Raw genomic sequence first — 15,647 nt, 5'->3', positions numbered from 1 at the left:
AGTATACAGATCCAGCTTTAACTCCACCAAATATCCAATCTACTCTTGCCTATCTAAGAACCGTTGAGCCACTATGGTAAATGATTCAAAGTAGAAAGAGTAGAAAGGTAGAAGAGAGTAATGTTTTTTTTTTTTTCCTACTTCTTTGTCTGAGGACATTAAATAATTATTTCCACTTTTTTTTTTTTTTTTTTACTTTTGTTCATCTTACATGTGGGAGTGTTTTGTCTGCACATAAGCCTGGGTACCACCCACAGCACCCATAAAGGCCAGAAAATGGCACTGAATACCATGGGGCTAGAGTTCTAGATGGCTATAACCAACATGTGGGTACAGAGATTTGAACCCAGGTCCTCTGGAAGAGCAGCCTAGCACTCTTAACTACCAAGTCACTTTTCAAGCTTTCCATTCAACTTTCAACAGTCTTATCTCCTTAAAGATAGGATGAGCAAGGATACAAAAATCAGAGCTGACGCTTGTCAAAGTCAAGAGGAGCCAGAGGCAGCAGCAGATGGATCTGTACGAGAGTGAGGTCAGCCTGGTTTGCAAAGGAAGGGCTCGGCCAGCCAGGGCTACCCAGTGAGACTCTTTAAAAGAGAAAAACCTGAAATGAGCTATAAACCTCCAACTGGTACCGTTCACTCAACAATTTTATATACGACTTCCCCACTTTATACTATCTGTAAGTCCTGGTATTAAACATCCTTGAAGTTTTCATGAAATATTAGCATCACTGATTTTCTTCAAATCTAGCCAGGGAATCCAGCTGCAAGAATGAAATATTATTTCTTTCATCTCCTAGGTCCTTTCTCTATGGTGACTTTCTTCAGCTGCTACAAAGAAAATTTTTATCATATAAATGTGTCCAATATGTGTAAACTTGTTCAGCTATATGCTTCTCTAGACAAGCATCAAATCCTCTTTTCCCCATTCTCAGCAAGACACCAGGGAACACCTTTATGAATTGTCTGCATTCTTTCCTATTTGCTGGTGACAATTTCTTTTGGATTGTCAAAGTCTACCATAAGGGTTAGTGATTGAATATTCTGATATATTTTGTTATAGGATGTTCCATTGTTCTATCTTTGAACCTATGATTATTTTGAAAATAATGGGGGGAAACTCCTTCAAGTTACTAGACATACACAAGCTGACATTCAGTATAATGAAAATGCCAATGGTGTTGACAAGAGATGGTATTTACACACTTAACTGAAATGGTTGTACATTCTCAGATTGTAAAGCATAAGTTTGGTCTAATATAATACATTTTGTCACTGACCAGTCTGTGTATTTTAAAGCAGAGGAACATTTTGATTGAAACTAGAACTCTGTTTACTGTATTTCTTACCTGGGGAATTCAGCTACACAAGGTTATTTGGATTACCTTCCCCAAAATCTCTCTACCTGACTCAACTTTGCCCTGGAGATTTCAACCACACAGAGACTGGTCACAAGGACTTTAGAGCCCAGCCTTTTCCTTCCGAAAACAGAAAATGATGTGTCTTCGAGTCCATACAGAATACAGCAACATAATTCATGTTCTTGAAAAGAAAGCAAACATCTCAAGCTGACAAGTGGGTAATAAATAGGATCGGGAGCACAGCACTCACACAAACATCCCAGAGCCTCTCACAGGAACACTCAAACAGGTTCAAGCAGGGAGACATGCCCAGGAATGAATGCACCCTTATTTCTCTCACGTATTGCTAAAGAACCATCTTTTCTGCTTTTGAAATTCTGTTATCTATAAAACTAAAAGATTTTTATTTACTTTGTGTATATGATTGTCTTATCTACATGTACGCCTGCACACCAGAATTGGAAATCAGATCCCATGGGACTACAGTTATAGATAATTGAGTGCCACCTTCTGGATGCTGGGAATGAACCTAGGACCTCTGGAACCAGCAAATGATCCTAACCACTGAGCTACCTCTCCAGTCCTAATTCTTTATATTTCTTTACCACAAATCAAAAATTATACAAAGAGTTCCAGTGGCTCATTATAATAATCTATAATGTGTATGTTGGCTCCATATTCCCAAAAGGAAAGTGAAGTTAAGACAGAAACAGTTCCTTGATCATGCTGGCACTGCTGATGGCGAGAGCTTGAGGAAGTTTCATAACCCAATCTATATTCTGGATCTTGAAATGATGATGATGATATAACAATGACAAAATATGTTTAGTGCCCATTTTAAGTTTTATTATAAATTTCTTATTTAAAGAATGTTACAATATTAACATCAGTCAGTCACATATATCTGACCTCAAATACCTACTGTATTATGGAGATCACAGGACTTCTTTTACACAAGAGCAACCGACGTATTAAGAGCAAAAGATATGGGCCAGCAAGATGGTTCAGTGAGTGAAGGCATTTTATGGAACCTCATGGTTTCGGTTTGAGCCCTACACAGGATTTCAGTTTGAGGATCTACACAGGAAAAGGAGAAAGTTGATTCCTGTAAACTGTCCTTTGACATGAGTACTGTTTACATACAACGTATGAGATAATAACAAAACTGAGTAGAATAAGAATTCAAAACCTCGGAGTGATCCAAAAATCAGTTAATACACAATGAGGTCCCCTCCTTCAACAGGAGCAAAAAAGGTTTTATTTAAACTTCAGCCAGGGAGCTGGAGAGATGGGACAGTGGTTAGAGCACTGACTGATCCTCCAGACATCCTGAGTTCAATTCCTGGCAACCACATGGTGGCTCACAACCATCTGTCATGGCAACCGATGCCCTCTTCTGGTGTGTCTGAAGACAGTGACAGTGTACTCACATATATAAAAAATAAATAAATCTTTTTTAAAAATTCAGCCAGTTAAAATTTAAGTGGTTAAGATTGGTAATACATATGTACACATGGGTAATACATTTGTACTTGTATACAAACAAAATGAATGCTTAAAAGATTTAAATTGTAAGGTGCTTCAAATTTCCCTTAGATGACAATACTAACTTATTTAACCAAACTAAATAATCATTCATTACATAAATTTGACAGTAATAAAGTCCTTATTAAAGCAACCATTAAATAAATGTTTCTTTTTAAAAAAAACATCAATATAGTCTATAAACAATCTGTTGCACAGAATAAGCTAGAAGATAAAGAGAACAGGCTGACCATTATAGGATTCCAACTCCATGATATTCTGGAAAATGAAGACTCTAAGAGAAACAGAAGTTCCAGGACTAAGTGGGAGAGAAGAAATGAAGACACAGAACATGGAGATTTCAGAGCATGTAGTACAATCATGAGAGAGAAATGGCATATTTGCCTAAGCCCACAGCATGCGCCCCACCAAGAGAGCACCTCAAGCCATGAAGCCTGGGTGAGACTAAAGTGTCAGATTGGTTCCTAAAGGCCCCCACAGGACTCTGATAGTGCAGGGGGCTAGACATACAGAAGGGAAGGGAAACACAGGAAAACTGTGCAGCTCCTGTTAATTCTGTGAACCTAAGACAACTCTGAAAAAAATAAACTGCTTTTTAAAAAACTACAACAGGAACTGGAAAGATGGCTCAGCAGTTAAAGTCACTTCTCACTTCCAAAAAAGACCAGGGTTCAGTTCTAGCCCCTACGTGATGTTTCACAACCATCCACAACTCAGTTCCAAGGGATCTAACATTCTCTTCTGACCTCCAAGGGCACCAGGCATGCACGTGGTATAAAAACATACTTGTAGGCAAAACGCTCATTTCTTTCTTTTTTTAACTTCTTTTTCCTTCCCTTGCCCTCTACTACCATTTGGTGAAGGACGACCTTAGCCGTCCACTCTAACCTGCAGGGCAACTCCTTTGCACACACCCAGTGCTCCCTGCCATGTCTACTGTGGCCCTTCTAGCCTGCCTGTCCAGGCCAGGAAGCTGGGTACTGAGACGTGAAAGACAGGTTAGTCATGGCAAAGGACGAGAAAGAGTCCTAGAATAGGAAATCAGGAAAATCTGCCAGAGTAAAGTGAAGAAAGGAAAGATACTTTGTCAAAATGTCACTACACAGACCTATTTCAGAAAAAAAAAAAAAAAAAATGTGGAAGAAAATTACAAAGATTAAATTTTTATGATGGAAGAAAGTTGTACACTTTTCTCTTCTGGGTATTCTTAGTTGAAAAAAGTCAATGTAAACACAGGATTTCTGAGATTCTCAAACTTACACAGGTCTGACTCTTGGAGGTATGTGGGTAATCAGTCTAAGCCTCCGCCTTATTTGAGAGGGTTAAAGGCCTCCCTGTCAAATCAAGGCTCCTCTGAAAGACGGGCATAGTAATGGGAGACGCCACCGCCACCATCTAAGCAGCAGTCTACAGCTGTTCTATGAGAGGCATGGTGGCAGGAGGTTTAAAAGCAGACTCAAGGCCAGCTGGGACCCACGACACCTTGTCTTCCCAATTCGTTTTTGAGAAGTCTGCAGATAAAAACAATATAAGAAAAAGATAGAAAATGCCAAAAGAGAGGCAAAAAATACCCAAACAAACAAACAAACAAACAAAAACACCCCAAAAACACCAAGAATTTTCAAAGAGACAGACCCTATAGGATAAAATTGAAGACAAAACTTTGGTGACCAATAGGTCGTGGCTACCACCAATGTTGTTAGTACTGGTTTTCTCCAATCCAATATATCACTTTTAGACCAAGAAACAAGAAAACCTCTATTAAAACCTTTTTGTTCTAACGTGTCATTAATGGGAAGAATTTCTTTTAAAAATAATATAGAAGATAAGGATAGAATATAAAATAATTGGAAGAGGACAGCAGGGGGAAGAATAGGAGCAAGAGGAGGGAGAAGAGAAGGGGGAAGGGGGAGGAAGTCTAACTAACCAAAGGAGTTGTAAAATTAACATGACACAAAGCAAAATAATTTCACTTACATTCAACCTGTAATTTATTGGTCAAAGGCAAGAGTATCACTCATGACACATTTCCATGCTGTTTCCCGTGATTTACAAAGGACTCTCTCACATACATTCTTACCTGAACCTCAATGCAATCCTATGCCAGGCTGGGGCTGCTAAAAGTCTCATACAGCCAAACCCCACAAGATGATATTCCAACAAGGCTTGCCTCATTCCCATGTCTCTTTAAGTGAAAGCGCAGCTGGTCTATGAGGCCAACAGAATATCTAAAACTGATGAATCAGTCATAAAAACAACTACCCTTTCCATGGTAGTATATTGGCTCTGGAGGAATCTGGTTCCCATGGTATGAAGACAGCCCCAGCGGAACTTGCCAACACTAACTTGCCAGCCATATGTGCAGGTCACCTTGGAAATGACTCAGGCTCAGACATACTCCAATAATTTTAGCTCCAGCTGGCATCTGACAGCAGTTCCATGAGACAATGAGAGACACTCAGAGCAGCTATGACAAAAATGTGACTACTATTTCCAGTCACTAAGTTTCTGATATGTTATAAAGCAATAAAAAAAAAAAAAAAAAAAATCAAACTAGAAGTGAGCTAGAAATGTCCTCCCTACTAGCAAGCTTTCATGGGGCCAGAAGGTGCTATGCAGGCTGCTAGTAGGGAAAATTTATCAGTGATCTTTTCCAGCAGTGAACACTGTGAACTACAATGCCAACCTACCAGCAAGATGTGCCCATTCGTGTGACAGTGGCATAACAGCAAAGGGAGTAACCAACCATTCTAGGCCTAGGTTTGAAACCCAACCCGCAGGTGAGACTACATGCCTGATCCTATAAACCTAGTCAAAAGCTCAAGGCTGGGGACGTCACAGGCCTAGAGGGAATCTCACTACTGTTGCTTAGTTAAACTGACATGGCACCAAACTACATTCTAAATACAGTTATACCATACACAAATGCTTCTCTCATCCTTAATTAGAGAAGCATCTCTTTTCCCATAAAAATGTGGTTATAATTAGTAAATCAAGACATAAATGTGAAGAAGAGATGTACAGAGAAGAAGGGGGATAATAGGAGTGAGAGCCAGACAAGGGGTGGTGGAAGTCAATAGAATATATACTATACACACACGTATAAAATTGACAAAGGTCAAAGTCCAATAAAAGAATAATAGTTTAGTGTGGTGAGTGCTCAGTATGGAACAGACATAAATGAAATGACAAATTCGCCATTAATGCCTATGTTAAAGATAAGCAATGCTGGTATTTCTGCTGCCTCCATTTGTATCAACTCTACACAAACTACAGTCATCTGAGAGCAGGAAACCTAAATTAAGAAAATGACTCCATAGGATAGGGCTGTGGGCCAGCCAGTAGGCTAGCTGTGAGCCAGAATTTTCTTAGCGATTGCTGAAGGAAAACCCAGCCCATTGTGAGTGGTGCCATCCCTAAGCTGATGGTCCTTGGTTATATAAGTAGGCTGAGAAAGCCATGTGCACCAGCCTTCCAGATCCTCCACGTCAGCTCCTGCCTCCAGGTTCCTGCCATGCTTGATTTTTTTTTTTTTTTTTTTTTTTTTTTTGTCTTGACTTCCTTCAACGATAAACAGTGCTGTACAATATAAGCCAAAGAAACCTTTACATCCCCACGTTTCTTTCATTATGATTTTTACCATAGCAATAATAACCCTTACTAAGACTTGGTAAGTACTTATTAGTCTTCTTAGAATGGTCTTAATGAGCAAATTATGGAATTCAAATAACACAAGACAGAAAAATTTGATTACCACAGTTCACTTGTTATAATGTGTATATTAAAAAGTTAACAGGGCATGATTCAGTCCTGCACTTCTGTTCTGTGGAACAGTAGGCAGCTGTTTTCTGTCCGGCTTCTCCCACACCGCAGTGCGCGCCTCCACCTCATAGAAGACTTGATGGATACGGACATGAGCCCTCTCAGGCCTCAGAGCTACTTTTTCGGTTGTGAACTAAAGGCTGACAAAGACTGTCACTTTAAGGTGGATAATGATGAAAATGAGCACCAGTTATCATTAAGAATGGTCAGTTTAGGGGTGGGGCAAAAGATGAACTACAGGTCGTAGAGGCAGAAGCAATGAACTATGAAGGCAGTCCAATTAATGTAACTCTGGCATCTTTGAAAATGTCTGTACAACCAACAGCTTCCCTTGGGGGTTTCGAAATTACACCACCTGTGGTCTTAAGGTTGAAGTGTGGTTCAGGGCCTGTGCACATTAGTGGACAGCACCTAGTAGCTGTAGAGGAAGATGCAGAGTCAAAAGATGAAGAGGATGTAAAACTCTTAGGCATGTCTGGAAAGAGATCTGATCCTGGAGGTGGCAACAAGGTCCCACAGAAAAAAAGTAAAACTTGATGAAGATGAGGATGATGATGAAGATGATTAGGACAATGAAGATGATGATGATGATGATTTTGATGAAGAGGAAACTGAAAAAAAGGTTCCAGAGAAGAAACCTGTACAAGATACCCCAGCCAAAAATGCACAAAAATCAAACCAAAATGGAAAAGACTTAAAACCATCAACACCAAAATCAAAGGGTCAAGAGTCCTTCAAAAAACAGGAAAAAACTCCTAAAACACCAAAAGGACCTAGTTCTGTAGAAGACATTAAGGCAAAAATGCAAGCAAGTATAGAAAAAAGTGGTTCTCTTCCCAAAGTGGAAGCTGTTCATTAATTATGTGAAGAATTGTTTCAACATCTCTGGCAGTGGAGGAAGTCCCTTTAAGAAAATGGTTTAAACAGTTTGAAATATTCTGTCTTACTTCATTTCGGTAATAGTTAATTCCTGGCTGTCCTTTTTATAATGCAAAATGAGAATTTTCCTTACTGTGTTTGATAAATGTTGTCCAAGTTCAATTGCCAAGAATGTGTTGTCTAAAATGCCTGTTTAGTCTTCAAGGATGGACCTCCACCCTTTACTCAGTTTTAAGAATGTATGGAATGTTACGATAGGACAAGGTAATAGTGGTGTTCAGATGTGGAAACGGTAGGGAAACAAAAATATACATGTGAAATAAACTCAGTATTTTAATAAAGTAAAAAAATTGTTAACAATGCTCGTTTCAATAAATAAATAATGTTACATCTAAAAAGAAAACTAAAGCATCCCAATTTTACATATGCCATGGCTCAGGAAACCCAACTTCCTATCATGGAGTAACAAGCAGAGAAGAAGCAGGTGGAGGAAGAGAAAAACATGAGAAGGGGAGGAGTAGAAAAACAGAAGGTGGAGGAGGAAAATGAGGGAGAAGGAGGAGGAAGAAGAGGAGGAGAAGGAGAAAAAGAAGAAGATGAAGAATCAGGTATTCTCTAAAAACCAGGGAAGGAGTAGGCAAACATACTCAAGCTAGTTGCCATCCAGAAAAAAGCATGATGTCCAGGATGCATACAATTGATCTTTCATATTATCCTTTCTCTGGGCTCTTTCCTCTCAGCATAAACACTGGTTCTTTCTCTTAAAAATTAAAAAGAAAAAAAAAACTGGTTGTCATTCTTGATAACACGTGAGAACCTATGCAGGGTTCTCAGTGTAGCCAGCATCCTTACATAGTGGAGGTTTCCTTTCTTTGGTTGCATACCCTGAGGAGGGACTACTGGGTTCAATGGTAGTTCTATTTTTTTAATTTATTTAGAACAACGTGTTATTTCAAAAATCACTATACATGTTCGCTTTTTCCCATCTTGGCCAATGCTGCCTTAGCTAAGCAGTCATCCTAATGTAAGTGAACAGAGAGAAATAACCTAAGTATTTGCTAACATGGAAATGTATAAAGAAAGTGTGATATAATATACAATGAAAACTTCTATTATTCAGTGTGCTTTTAGAAGAGAAGGAGAGAGTGAGGTAGTAAGTAGAATACATCCATAACCCCAGCACTCATGAAGCTGAGGCAAAGGGATCATGAGTTTATGCTTAGGCTACATGGCAAGACCCTATCTCGAAAGAAAGAAAAGGAAGGAAGGAAGGAAGGAAGGAAGGAAGGAAGGAAGGAAGGAAGGAAGGAAGGAAGGAAGGAAGGAAGGAAGGAAGGAAGGGAGTCCTCCTGTCATTTGCCATAATATGGTTGCATCAGGGTTAAAAATTAGGTTAAATGAAATAAGCCAGATGTAAAAAACTAAGTGGTTTATAACACATGATCTCATTTACACGTGAAATCTTATAAAAACACAGAAAAAGCACAATGTTACCAGAGGAGGAGGATATAAATGGGGAGATGTAAGTCAAAGAATAAAAAGCAGGACATAACTAATACAAACAAGTCTAGACATTCACTGTTCGCCTTAAGGACTAAGTTTGGAACTGTACTGTTCTGGAGACTTTTGCTCAATCTGTAAGTTTTAACAGGTCTCCTGACCTCCCTGACCACGTCTTTTTAGCATCCTTGCATCTTTATTGGCTTAACCATTAGTTTCAATACTGCCTAGTGCTTATTTTTCCTTCTTTAACTGTATATGTCTGAACACTTTTATCCACTCCAGTGCTTTCAATTTTACTCTCCACCTGGCAAGAACTCAAAAAAGCCTTCTCAGGCCTTCTCTGTCTGTGATATTCCAGGACCCTATGTATAAGTTACCTTCTAAGCACCATCAGCTCAGCAGCAATGTGCCCATATGTCCTTTAACCAATACAGTCTAAAAGTGCATCTCTTCATTCACAGCAGGCAGATCTCTGTGAGTTCAAGGCCAACCTGATATATATAGTGAGCTCCAAAACAACCAGATCTACATAGTGAGGCTTCTCAAAAAACAAAAAAAAAAAAGAGGAAAAAAAGAGATCCCAATAAAACCACCACTCACAAAAAAAGGCTAGCAAAAAAATGGCTCTTTCTGTGACGTCCACTCACCATCCCCCCAAAAAAATTCTCATTAAGGCGTGTTCTTGGACTGAGCAAAAGCCTCCTTCCCCTATCAGCTCATCACTGCCGCCTCTATAGATGTTCCTATCCTTTCTCACCTTCCCCCCACACTGCTCCCCAGCCACCAAATCCCACAGGAAGCTCCTCCTCCTGGAGCCTCAAGTCAAGGAATCTGTTCTTTTGGTCAAGACCTGGAAGAAAAATGAAACCACTAATAACCAACCATCTATTTCCAGCTAATCACTATGCTACCTTACAATCCCCGAATCTCACAGCAACTGTGAATGATTATCCCATCTTACAGATGAGGAACTGTGCCCAGGTCACACAGCCACTCCCAAATCCAAAAGGACAGGCCTCCAACATTTGTCCACGTCCATCAATGTCAACATGGAAGAGGTGTTTTAGTCACGCTGGATGGCCAAAATACAATCTTCTCCAAAATACCACTATGCATGTCAGTGAGACCAGCTTTAAAATGTGAGTCACAATCCCAGAGTCACATCAAAAAAAAAAAAATTAAAATTAGGAAGAGCACTGCGGGGCATAACACCAAGGAACAGGGCAGCTCATACAAACACCAAAACGAAACAAAGGTGTCTAAGTGCTTCATTTTGAACTGGACATAGGATCACACCATGCAGCACCTGAACGAACTCACCTTGGAAACTACTAGAAGTTACAAGCTACAGTGTTTTTCCTGTGCAAGCAATGTTTTCTGCTCTTATAAAAAACTCTAATTTTTGGATTTGGGGTTTTGAGACAGGTTTCCTCGATGAAGCTCTGACTCTGGTAGCCCTGGCCTTCCCGTAACTGGCTCTGCAAACCAGGTGAACTCAAGAGAGATCCACGTGGCTCTGCCTGCTGAGTATTAAAGGCATGTGTCACCACTGGGGGGTCATAATAGCAAACCTCAGGAAAACAAAAGCTCTAATATTTTCCCACCATCATTCCTCATAACTACCAACCGGTGGCTTTATCATTATACTATGTTAAGTAGCTCATTTTTTGTTTTGTTTTTCAAGACAGAAGTTCCTCTATGTAGCCCTGGTTGTCCTGTAACCTGTTATGTAGACCAGTCTGGCCTCAAGATCTGCCTGCCTCTGCCTCCTGAGTGCTGGAATTAAACACATGCACCACCACGCCCAGCTGGCTTTAAAACTTATCGTTTGAGTTGCTGACTTGAATTACAACCAAAGTAATAAGACAAAATTCTGGCTTGAGGCTGGAATAGAATTTCCAACAATTTCTGAGATGGTCCTAAGCATATTTCTGTCATTTTTTTTTTACTACATATTTATATGAGGCAGCATTCTTGGCATCAATGATTATAAAATCAGAATATGGACCCACAATGGGAAGTGCTGAAGATGTTCTAAGTCCTAAAGCATCTCATCTCCGGGCAGGATTAAATTCTGTATGCAAATAAATGAGAATCTATTTCATTACCATGCATGTAATTCTCTTCTGTAATAAATGGTGAAGGCATTCATATACCAAACACTATTTTTAAATGAATTGCTTTATGATTTGTTATAAGTACATGTTTGATTTACATACCTACTTTACATGCCCTACATGCCAAGGTTTGTTTTTAATTTGTTAGATGAAAGAGAATAAACAGAAAGTGAGGAATCTCTACTCATGCGTACACATCATCTCTAATAGCATATGATGGGTTTAAAAGGCTCTGGTACTTTAATCTGGAAAACCACATACTACCTGTTATGCTTTTCTGTAAGCCAAGCTGTTAACATGGACGACAGTAAACTTGAGAGTGGACTTTTTAACTCGGAGGCAGAATTTCTGAGTTTGAGGCCAGTCTAGTATACAGGGCGAGTTCCAAGACAGGGCTATACAGAAAAACTTGTCTCGAAAAACAAAAGAAGGGAGGGAGGGAGGAGTTAGAAAGAAGAAAATGTACTTTTCAAAACATGGCAAGTTCCTTTTTTAAATTAAAAAAAAAAATAAGTCTGATTTAGACCAGTCTAGCTTAGAACCCAAAATTAGCCCGTCTCTGCCTCTTCTGTGCTTGGGATCACAGGAATTAACCAAGACATTCAGCTCAACAGGTTCTCAGGAGACGTTTTTGCTTTTTTTTTTTTTTTTTTTTTTTTTTTTTTTTTTTTTTTTTAATGTTTTTCTTCTACAAAAACTTACTGTAAAAACTCAAAAAGAACAAAAAGTATCTCCCCTTGTTAACTAGTAAGAACAGTGATACTCGAAGACACCTGTGGGGAAAATGTGCCTCTCTGACCAGGTGCTGCCATTTGAATAAAACATCACAGTGGGCCCAGCAGTAACAGAAATGCCACCGACTGCGCAGTACAGCTGATGCGCCTATAATCGACTGACAACATGTATTCCTGAGCAAAGCCAGATGTCGGGTGTGAAGTCAAGTGTCTGTGTGCTTATCCTTCTCAGCTCCAAATGAAGTATTAGATACGTTAAATACACAGCTTAGCTGAATATCAGACCCACAACTTAGCAAAATCATGACAGTTTGGACAGGAAGGATCAGCATTTTTATTATAATGCTTATAAACCAAAGATGTTTCTGAAAAGAAATCCTACCTTTGAGCACTCAGCTAAATGTGGTAGCCTGTCTGTCTCACTTTGTGAATGGTGTCAGAGAGGAACCCTTTCTCTTGTTTTTGAAGCTGACATGACACTCCTTAGGCAGGCCTCTGTGGAATGAGCTGATATAGGGGGAAAAAAACAAAACAAAAAATCAAGCCACACCAGATGTGAATCCTTGTTTCAGAAAATCTGGGGTCAGCTGTAGCAGGCTATTCGCTGTGACAATGCATAAACCAGGGAGACCTAGTGCTTATGGGAAAATGGGTTCTAGACTGCCTGGCACTATCCTAAGGAAGATCTGAAAATGATGACTGAACCAGGAGAGAGGTGGCTCAGCAGTTAAGAGCACTGGCTGCTCTTCCTGAAGAAGAGCCAGGTTCGGTTCCCAGCATTCATATGGCAGCTAACAGTCTGTAAAGTCCAGTTCCAGGGGATCCAAAAACCCACATAAAGACATGCAGGCAAAACATCAGTGCACAACAAAAATAAAATACATTTTTAAAGGAAATGAAGAAAATAATTGGCAGTCAGGTAGAGAAACGGGACAGTGCAGGCTCTGCTTTGTCCAGTTTCTTTTTAGGTCCTTGTTGTTGTATTTAAATAGCATCAAATCAATGATGTTCTTGGTCCCAAGTTGCAGAGTTAATAAAATTAAAAACTAGGATTCAAGGCTGCAACTATAAGAGTGCACAAAGTATGCCAAGCACAGTGGCACACCTCTATCATCCCAGCACTCAGGAGGCTCAAGCAAGAAGATTTCCAGTTCGAGACGCACCTCTGTTACAGTCTGGTATGGGAGGCTGGGCTGAGGCTCTGTGGTATTGTAGTTGCTGAGGGCCTGAGTTTGTCCTCCAGCACCTCAGACAAACAACAGACTATATAACAGAGACATCCCATACATGAGGATTTTAGGGAAGCCAGAAAAGGAAGAAATTTTACCAAGTAATGGTAACGTCTATATACACATGTGTATGTTACATTGTCTGCGTCTCATACAGATAGGTAAGATAGGCCCTCATCTGTATCCCTGGCTGATACAAATGGAACTACCTCTACATACCAGGCTGCCCTCAAAGTCACAGAGGGTCCTGTAGGGACGGAAGGCAGGAGCCATAACCAACAGCTCTCCAGATACCATTTTACCAGGTGTTCATTCAACACACGATAAAAGGACATCGGAGATAAGATTCCCTCATTAATAAACAACCATGCCTTAGTTTTTCATAATATGCGAACATCCACCCCTTAACAAGGAAGTCGGGTTCATATGTGGCATGTGCCAGAATGGGCACTGAGGGTTAAGTCTAGCTTCCTCGTGGAAGTAAGCAAGCGTGTGGTTTACTGTTCTTGCTTATAGCTAACCTGGATTTTAACTAAAAGCGATGATAAGTGTAAACCTGGAGTGTTTCCAACCCGAAAGGAACTGTGTTTTACATCACCAGACAGAGACTAGGAGAAAGGCAGTCTCAGGGAATAAGTAAGGAAAGAGATGATACTTGAAATCACAGCCAACTTCTGAGGACTCCAACTTTTCAGAGAAGCACCTCAACGTTTGAGATAGGACCTCCCCCAACTCTTCTGTAATTCTGAAAGATCTAAAAATAACTTAAAGTATATGAAATTGCTTGTGTGTGGTCCCATGTGCTTTTGCCCACTGTTGGCAGATTTTAAAACGAAAAGATCCCTGGAGGGATACCAGTCAAGCAAAGCCAAGATTACGTAGGGCCCTACTGTCTCAGGAACTACTGAACGCTACCTAGGAAGACAGGGACCAGAGAGGAACTACAGCATCAACGTTCCAGGTTAACGAGGTTCTGAAAGGAAATGAATTTTCTGTCAGGTAACTAAAAAGCTGTTAAAGTTCCAGTCGACTCTATGGACTTCTGAAACCTGAAGGCTTGAGCTTGGGGACAAGTGACCTTTGAAGGGGGTATCCAGTTCCTGATAAAATGTGGAATTTGGACCCAAGTTGCCTAGATCAGTTTCCCCACTCGAAAGAGTCCTGGCTCCTTCCGCCCCTGAGCGATACTTACTTACCCTTTCTCCCGCTCTTCCTAGGTGAGAAGGGGTAAGTGGTAATATTGTACCCTCGCCCAATTTGGCCAAAATCCTAAAAGTAAAAATGACAGAGACAGGTCCTTTAAAATCCCGTAGCTCCCACCAGCTGCCCACCACTCCAGGGGCAGCGTTCCCTCACGGCCGCTCTGTGGGTACCCCTAGACGGGGAGAAGAGATCGGCTACCCGCCCAAATCGGGGTTCGGGTTCCCTAACAGGAGGACGAACTGAGAGGACAGCCGCGCGGCCTCGCTGGAACACGCGCACGCACGCATGCTCTCTACCGTCGCGCGGATAGCGGCCGAGCGGCTCCCCGCCTCCCAGCAACGCCCACTTGACTGAGAAGGAGCCGGAGACAAGAGACCCTGCCCGGTACACACAGGGTCTGCCTAAGCCCACCCGCGTGCCAAGCCCCCCGAACCCGCCGCCCCATTCCCCGCGCACCCGCTGCACAGCTCAACCCAGGGGAAGTCCCCGCGGCACGGCCCGCCCTCCGCGGCGGCACGCCCCGCCCCTCGCCGCAGCCCGCCCCGCCCTCCGCCGCCGCTCGCCCAGACCCGGCCCCCCAGCTTGGCGGCAGCGGGAGACTCCACCTCCTACGGAAGTCCCACCCCCGAAACGTGGTTCAAGGTCGATCAGCAGCCAGAAATAGGATCTCATCAGCTCAGGGGCGGTACTGAACCGCCTGGCCAGTACAAGTCTAGGAGTTTTAGGTCTAAGTCTTAGATCGAATCCCTGCATGGCTAAGAGGGCAAGGAAAAGCAGCAAGTCACCGGAAATTATCTTCAGCTTCTCCCCTTAGTTATAGGTCAGGAACCTAGAATGGACCTCTCCTTGTGTTCTGTGGTTTTGGGGTTTTTTGTTTACACACGGGAAACTTACGTTTTGCTTCCTGAGCAAGCCAAAAGAAGAAATCCAGAGCAGTTTCTTGCTTCAGAGAAACGAGGGGTGCTTTATACTTAAGCTTTTGCCCTTTAATTGTACAAAATCTTAACCGTGTTATTACAACCTAGAAAAACAGTGTAACTAACGGAAACCTAAACAGACAACAAAAGTTAATTCGCTTTTTCTAACCCTCCCCAATTGTGTCTTTATCTTCTCTTGCTTTATCCTTCTAGATAATGTTAAACTATCATTCTCAAGTTTAAGTAGTGCATAATGTTCTGACACTCAACATTTAAAATTAATTCTAAAGATGGGAGAGAGACCTAATGGTGGTGCTGAGCAGTGGTCCCACATG

At 41.2% G+C, this 15,647-nt stretch overlaps 1 protein-coding gene and 1 pseudogene across 2 annotated transcripts in view; one reads left to right on the top strand and one right to left on the bottom strand.

Annotated features, from left to right (window-relative positions):
- Positions 1-14,894, bottom strand: part of IMMP2L (inner mitochondrial membrane peptidase subunit 2) — a 409,090-nt gene extending 394,196 nt beyond the window's left edge. Inside the window, exons 1-2 of the mRNA XM_080912105.1 lie at positions 14,852-14,894; positions 14,389-14,461 (exon numbers count right to left, since the gene is read on the bottom strand). The gene's annotated coding sequence lies outside the window, so the exon portion shown is untranslated. The remainder of the gene's footprint in view (positions 1-14,388; positions 14,462-14,851) is intronic.
- LOC308417013 (nucleophosmin-like) lies at positions 3,838-7,653 on the top strand (annotated as a pseudogene). The gene is made up of 2 exons: positions 3,838-3,906; positions 6,782-7,653. The product of its transcript is annotated as a nucleophosmin-like (transcript).
- Positions 14,895-15,647: the final 753 nt, after the last annotated feature.

This window comes from Micromys minutus, assembly GCF_963924665.1.
Source record: "Micromys minutus genome assembly, chromosome: 1".
Lineage (NCBI taxonomy): Eukaryota > Metazoa > Chordata > Mammalia > Rodentia > Muridae > Micromys > Micromys minutus.
The sequence above is the reverse complement of the archived record's forward strand: the minus strand, read 5'-3'. Positions and strand labels throughout refer to the sequence as shown.